This window comes from Setaria viridis, chromosome 2 (genome assembly GCF_005286985.2).
Source record: "Setaria viridis chromosome 2, Setaria_viridis_v4.0, whole genome shotgun sequence".
NCBI classification, from domain to species: domain Eukaryota; kingdom Viridiplantae; phylum Streptophyta; class Magnoliopsida; order Poales; family Poaceae; genus Setaria; species Setaria viridis.
Window position 1 is genome coordinate 30,937,126 of NC_048264.2, and position 8,318 is coordinate 30,945,443.

Sequence of the window (8,318 nt, forward strand, 5' to 3'; positions counted from 1 at the left end):
AAAATAAAAATAATGAAATTATTAGTTGATTATATGAAATTGGAGCAATGTGGACTGTTCAGTTAAGATTGCGAGTAAATGCACATGAAAGATGAGTCAGATGCCGACAACGTCAGTCATGAATATTTCTTCGAACATTGAGTAAAATCAAGAACCACCAATGCTACACATGCTCTAATCATTTGACCCACTCGACAAGTCCAAAATTCCGAGTAGAGTATGCTTAAACAAGCACAACACAACAAGTAAATAACAATATACTATGAACACTTGAGTGCATAGGATATTATATAGAAAAATGATCAACCAATTATTTGAAAATCACGGACTAAAACATGGGCTTCAATGTTAAATGCCCCAAAAAATTTTATTTGTTTCAAATCTATTAGACCATTTCAGTGAAGTTAGATTTTATTTAACATACTTTGTGATCCATACTGATAAACACTTAAGAAACTCCACTTCACTTACCCTCTTGGTTCAAACTAATAATCTTAGGCCTTAATAAATTAGGCATGCAGGCCACGCCTAAATGGATATCCCACGCAATTATTCGGATGTGCTAGTGCCCGGACGTCAGATAATTTTTTTTATCGGACGCTCCGTCGCAACATTGAAAAATAACTATCAAAATATTAAAAATCAACACTTGCAACATGAAAACATGCACTAAATATAGTTTTGTAACTCATGCACGCCATCCATCTCATTATAGGATAAAAAAAATTCCTTGTGCGCAACATTTCATCATGTTTCACGCAACATTCATCAGAAGATAAATTTGCAACACCTTTACGTGCATAAAACATCTCGAATCGCTTCGTGCAACAAACAGACACATTGCAACAATAAAAATCACAAGTTGCAACATCTTGAATAGAAACAATCTTGTGATCTCGGCCAAATCAAGTATTGCAACAATAAAAAAAGAATCTCTTACAATATTGCAACAACAAAAAAACATCTCTTACAGCATTGCAACAATGAAAGAAGAAGAGGCCGAAACAAAGAAAACAACCATATGCAACATCGTGAACAAGTTAGTGCAACACCCGATTGCTAGCAAGTTGGACTGTTCCAACAAATGAAACATCAAAAGCCAATTGTTGCAACATCCAAAAATCTCTACTGCAACACAAGGAGTTACCTACCGCAACATGGAGCCGTCAATAGGCGCGAGCTTCTACTGCTCCGGTTTGCTACGACGTCGAGCATCACGCGAAGGAGACGGAGCTCGCTCAGATCCACGATGACCAGCCGGTGGGACAACCGTCCGACGCAGCCACTGGTGCCTCCTTCATCACTGAGAAGCCTCCAGAGGTGGGAGGAAGGCGCGGCACGACGGGGTTGTAGATGCAGAGGCCGGTGCGCTCTGCGAACAGGGCGCTATGGTGGAGGACGGGGAGGCCGCCACGGGACTCCATGGGCGTGTACCTGTCAAAACACATCTGACGCGAACGCCCGCCGCAGCCGCCGTGTGACCTCCGCGTGGTGCCGCATTTGGTGCTCATCAAGGCTCTGTTCATGGAGGAAGAGTGGCACCGTAGGGCTGTTAGGTGGCGGAGATCTGGGACCTAAGACCAAGGAGCAGCGCTGGCTCGACACATTCAACATGACGGAGGTGGTTGCCATCATCTACAACCACGCCGCTACGACTGATTGAGGAAGAAGGATGTCAAATTTTTTCTAAGATCAATTGGTGGAAGGTGGGACCTAGGAGCAGTAGAAAACGAGTGGATGAGAATGAAAGCATGTATCCTGAACGGTGGAAAGTGGGACCAAGAACGTCCGATTTTTCAAGTCCTCTCCGGATGTCAGGTTCCTAGCATTTCCGTAGAATCTAATATCGCAACCCCTCTTACTACTACATTTGAATTAACACTATCCATACCTTCTCGATTAGTCGGCCAATATGGAAATATCCACAATGTTTGCATCCCTAGAAATGTGTACCATATATATTTTTTTAAAATGTACCATATTTTAGCAAAGGATCAAAGACAACCGTTCTTTGTGTGGATAGATATCTTATTGAGTTAAAACATTATACGAACGGTTGGTCTCCACAAGACACAAAACATTAGCTTCCAAGAGCTTGGACACAACACGTCCTCCACTTCACACACATGCCAACACAGGTATGGACATCAAGCACCCGTATACAGGTGGGACGATAGCCTAGGCTCCACGAGGGCCTCGAGAGGGATCTTGCGTGGCATTGCAAGCTGGTAGATCTCATCCATGCACAGCTCCTCCTTCCTGATGCCATCTGGCAACCTCCAATTGAAGCTGTGGAGCAGGTTGGTGAGACTCAGTGTCATTACTTTCATCCCAAGGTTATAACCAGGGCACATGCACCGGCCGGACCCGAAAGGCACCAGCTCAAAGTATTGTCCCTTCATGTTGATCTTGCTCCCAACAAACCGCTCTGGTTGTAACTCCTCGGGTGTGTCCCACGACGTGGGGTCACGACTGATGAACCACACATTGACGAGCACAATTGTGCCTGTGGGGATGTCGTAGCCGTCAATGGAAGCATCCTCTCGGGACAAGTGTGGAGCCAACATGGGTGCAGGGGGATGCATGCGCATGGTCTCCTTGATTGTAGCGAACATGATGGCCTCATTAAGCCATAGTTTGTGATTTTGGTGATTGAGTGACAACATAGTCATTGGGACTAATGCTTTGTCTAGCCTGTACCTTGTAGGTTTTCTAAGTCCCAAGAATGCAAACCAAATCATGGCAAGGTCCAAATGATGGTATTCTTGACATCCAAATCATGGTATTTGAGTATCCAAGTCATGGTATTCGAGTATCCAAGCTATGGTATTTAAGTGACCAATCCATGATATCTAGTATTATTCTATGGTATTGAAGCATCCAAGTGACGATGTCTTTGGTGCTTGCATTGGACGAATTAGAATGAAAAATGCACCATCATATGTTCTGATGCCCCACCTGAGAAGCGTCGGAGCAACCATCGGAGTAATTGGTACAATGGGAAAAAATAGGGAAAAATCTCGAGTGCACCGGATGATTCGATGGGGGTAATTTTACAAGCATAGGAGCAATTTGCTGAGGAGGCAAAGGAAACCCTTTAGTACCGGATGTTCCGATGCCCTATGAAGTTGATCGTCGGACGAAGCATATTTTCTTTGAGAAGTTCTAGAGAGGTTTCTGGGCAAAAATCCTTCAGCATCGCCGGATGATCTGACGGCACCATCAGAGAAAGTGTCGGAGCAATGACGTCAGGGGGATCCAACGACTATGTGACGTGAACAGTGGCACCGGATGATTCGATTGGGGCATCGGATAAAGCGTCGGATGAATTCCTGAGGAACTTGTACGTGGGGAGACAACAACTAGTTGCACCGGATGTTCTGATGTAGGCCAAAAATAGACCATCGGAATATCCGATGGTACCCTTTTTCACTAGCCATTGGAGCAACGACAGTTTGAGTCCTTCGGGCTATTTATACCCCCATCACTCGCCCATTTGAAGTTGCTGGAGTATTCAGGGATGCATTGAAGATCAAGACTCATCAAGACCACATCCATACCACCAAAAGTGCTCAAGTGATCCATCAAAGGTTTAGCACAAGCTTAAGAGAGTGATTAGTGCTAGGATAGGCTTAGAGAGGAGTGAGTGCAAGGTGTGCCGACCTTGTGATCAGGTTCTAGAGTGAACCACCACAGTACAAGAGGTGTGCCGGCGTCTTGGAGCCTTGGTGGCTCGCCGGCAAGTCTTCGACCCTCCGGCTTGGTGTGGAGCGGCATCGACGACCTTGTGCGGGGGATGTGGAGACCCCCTTCCTTCGTGGAGAAGCTCCTTAGTGAAGACGACATCAAGGTGACCGTGGAACTTGGCATGAGCCTTAGTGGCCGAGCCTTTGTGGCAAGTAAAGGGGCACCTTGGGAGAGACTTGGTGATCGGGAAGCAATACTTTTATGTGAGTGCTTTAACAACATGGATTAGTGGTGGCTTAGTGCCTACCGATACCACGGGATAAATCCTTGTGTCAATAATTTGCTTTCCCTCATCCTCTCTTTACGTTTCCGCATTTCATACTTGCAACTTGTGTGCTTCTACTTTCCTAGAGTAGTATCTTGATAGGATTGGCTATAGGTTGCAAAACTTGTTTAGGAGGAGGGTTTCACACTAGATCAACCGTAGATTGCACATCTAGATAGTATGATCTAGTTTATATTTTGATGCAACCAGTGGAAGCCATAGGTTTAGCTTTTAAGTTGCCTAATTCACCCCCTCCCCCTCTTAGGCTATAAGCATCGATTCCTTTTATTGATGATAGCTTTAACGTAGGGGAGGTGTGGGAGGTCCTTCTCCGTGACCAAGCGGTTGAGGCTAACGACATTGTCCAATTCCTTAGTAGCCCGGGTTAAGAACTCAGGGTTCATAAGGAGCTCCAAGACAGCCCACTCTATGGTATTTGATGAAGTATCTGTCACGCCAACAATCGAATCCTGCACCAGGAGAGAGTTACATGGTTATTTGAGTGTAGGTGTAGCGTAGTGGGAGCCAATAGATAATGTTTGTTGATTGTTCAATGATTCATATAGCTTGACGAGATGTGACTCCTCCCATCATATTTTTTTTGCAATGACATGTTGTGCAAGAGTGGGAAACAACCTAGTATTTTTATACTTCAAAAGGAAAAAGAAAGATACTATCTAGGTGTGAAATTGTGAGATCACCTATGTGAGGGCCTTAACATTGTCCCTGCTGAGCGGGACCTCAAGATTAGGGTCATCAACCAGCTGTAGCAGCACGTCCACCATGTCCCTTGCCACGGACTTGTCTGCTTTGAGTCATCGCCGCTCGTTGTGCTCGTTTAGGACATGCTCCAGAAACCAATCGAATATTTGGCCCGTCCTCTTCATCTTCCTAACGTAGCCCTGCAGGTCCAACCAGTCCAGCCATGGGACGAAATTGCCAATGTTAAACATACCATTAAGCTCAAAGAACTCATGCATCATCACCCTGAACTCAGTAGGCGTCATCACCGGTGGTGATCCCCCCTTGCAAACTGCCTCCACTTCGACATACTTCCTACCCAGAACTATGCACGAGATCATGCCGAGCATCGCCATGTGCAGGTAGTCCCTAAGCGTCCCACGAGGTTGAGGTTGCCGATGATCGGCCACGGCTTGGGGTCTGGTGGGAGGTTGTTCGAGTGGCGCCTGCAGGAAACTATGGTTTTGAGGAAGAGCGCGGTGATGAGCATGACGGTGAGGACCGCAGCCCATGGCAGGAGCACCATGAAGTAATATGTCAGTGCTTGCTTTGAGGTTTCAGTGGTGGTCAAGGCTAAGCGACGGGTTTATCTTCTCCTGGAATGTGAGGGTTGTGACTTGTGAGCTTAAAAGGGTAAGCTGGTAACTTCTTCCCTTTCTTTACTTGTGTGAGGGTACGCGTGCGGTTACTTGTGTTGTAAAATTGTACTTCTAAGGATAATTGGCTAGATTCTTTAGATGTTTTTTTAATTAAGAAAATACTTCCAGCCTCCACAATCAGAAACTAAAAGCTTGCAGCTGTTGATTACAAACTGCAGTACTTAGACTGCTCACGCACCTTAAACTCAACAAGAGCTCAATAGAAAACACACAAAATTACCAACCCAACGTACTCCTAAGACCATCTAAGCTTCCAGCCAGTCTTGCTAGTTCTCATCAACTGATAGTCTTTGGCAAATTCAAACCTGCTCCAGACTTCCTAAACTGGACCTAAACAAACACCACAAACGGCACAGGAGTTCTAGACCATAGAAACAATGGATGAAAAATAGCTCTTCATGACAGAAAACACATTGTCCATCTGAGCTTACTGAAGATCCTCCATCAGCATCATTTGGCCCTCAGGCGCAAAGATAGACATTTCTGGGATGCTAACCAGCAAATCAACCAGACCTGATTTTCTATTCCTGTAATCTGTTTCTAAAGTTCCACCCATTCTTATTGAAGAAATCCAGGACAGTTGAAGCGTCCCCACATAAGTAGAGACTAAATGTGATACAAATATCAGTCCCAGGAGGCTGATAACACATTTATTCGACAGATAATTCAGTTACCGTACAACTCCCGAGGGAGTGGGCGTGAAAGCCACGCAGCGATAAACAGTAAATAGACAACGGCGGCTAACCAAGCGACTGCCAAAAGACAGCACTCGGGACTACACGGCAGCAGCAGCATCTTGGGCAGGGCAACACCACAGGCAGCGTCGGGTGCGGACACAACCTCTACTCGAGGTCTTCTGCGACGAACTCGGGGTCTTCTTCTGTAGTAATGAAGCAAGGGTGAGTACTAACGTACTCAACAAGTCCAACCCCATCCACGGAGGGGGATACAAGCAAGATTATGCACAAGTATAACAAGGGTAGGCTAAGGTTTATTTTGCGGAAAAGCTAATTTTTAACACATGCAGGGGATCGTTTTCGGAAAGGTTTTGTAAAGTTCCCTTTAATACCCGAAATACTGAGTGGGGTTGATCCTACACAAAGGATCCAAGCTTTTATCGCTATCAGACTCCCCGTCCGTCATAGCGCTCGGCACAACTGCCGGACTCTTCTGAAATTACACACACACACACACTCATGACATTCTTGCCCAAACACTAGTTATGTGACCAAGCCGTAATTCGTCCAATACCGTGGACACGGCTACCCGGATAGGTTTTAACTCTGCAGAGGTTGTACACTTTTCCCACAAGTAGGGTACCGTAGCGCAATCACCTTAGTGACGATACGGATCCTAACAAAGCCATTACCCACCTTAGCTAAGACTGGCTAGTTCTCACGGAACACCCCAGGGGTCCACGGCTCATTCAGGAGACCGTAACCGGGACTCAAGTCACCAAGATCTTAATCCTTTTCCGTGGGTTCCCGTTGCTCACCAGCACTCCTGAGGACTAACCATCCAGCTAGTGGGATTTATGCTAAGCCGTTGCCCATACAACGGTCGAGTGGTTGCACGATAGTGGAATTAGGCAAGATGACACATTAACTCGGTCCTTAATTACGACCGGATGGATATCTCCCAACATTGCCCAACCACCAAGGTACGAGCACAACAACTGGGCATCCCACACAAGGAACACCCATCCATCCCGTCCGCACATTTCTTTTCCCGAACCAAAAGCCATTATTCTTACTTGGACACACACACACACCTTAATTTCCCGAATACACCATTGTAATAATGTTTGCATTTGGGTAACAGGTTCCTAAGCGTTCTAGCGGTGGTTATCAACTAAACAGAGCGAGTCATATTTAGAGATAAGCATAGGATAACAAGGAATGTTCATAACAATCAAGGGGTGGCTATCCAACCATATCTTGCGATAAAATAATATGCATTTTGTAAAACAGGCCAATAGGTGGTGTTTGAAAAACTAGGTATTAAGTATGCATCAAAAGGGTGAGATTGGACTTGCCGTCTTCAAAGCCTTCCGGGAGTTCCGGTTCGCGGTACTGGTCCTCGGGCTCGGGCTCGCGGTCAAACTCTTCCTCGGGCTCCTCCTCGGGCAATCCGCGATCTACGGCACACACAAACAGGCACACAAATAAATAAAAGAGAAAACGGTTTTTAACCGGGAGCTCCGAACAGGAAATGCGAACGGAAAATAGGTAGAGGGATTATTTTTGGGAAATTTGGATATGGATCGGCGAAAGTATTCTGAAGGATGACGTGGTGAATTTTGGGATTAATTGGAGGAAGTTTGGCGCATGAAATGACGGGTTAAACAAGGATTAGGGGCTTAAACGGAGGTTTAGGGCTGATTTTTAATAAACCAGGGACCTATTTGTAATTTCTTTCGGAAGTGGAGGGGCTTATGTGTGAATTGGGGAAACTTGAGGGTTAGATCGGAATTCTTGGAGTTTTGGCTCCTTCTTCTTCCAGGAACCAGAGGAAGAGAGAGGGAGGGAAGTGGCCGGCGGCGGCGGCCGGCCGGCGGGGCTGCGCCGGCGGCGGCCGAGGGCCGGGGCGGCGGAGGATGGGGTGGAGGCCCCATTTTGCCTCACCTCCGGTGGTGTCGTCGAAGGAGGGGGGGTAGGGGCGCCGGCGCCCGTGGGCGGTGGTGGCGGCAGGGAGGCGGCGGCGGCTTTGGCGACGGGCGGCACGGAGGCGGCGGCGGCTTTGGCGACGGGCGGCAGGGTGGTTGTGGCGGTGTGTGGAGGAGAAGGCGGCCGGGCGGGTTCCTTTTATAGGCGGCGAGATGGCCGGCGGGGTAGGGGCCGGTAATGGCCGGTGGCGGCGGCGGCACGGCAAGCGGTGGGGGCTCGGCTCGGAGGGGGGGGTAGCGG

The 8,318-nt window shown here is 47.2% G+C and overlaps 1 pseudogene; it reads right to left on the bottom strand.

The window, feature by feature from the left end:
• Window positions 1–2,147: 2,147 nt before the first annotated feature.
• LOC117846447 (dimethylnonatriene synthase-like) lies at window positions 2,148–5,191 on the bottom strand (annotated as a pseudogene).
• Window positions 5,192–8,318: the final 3,127 nt, after the last annotated feature.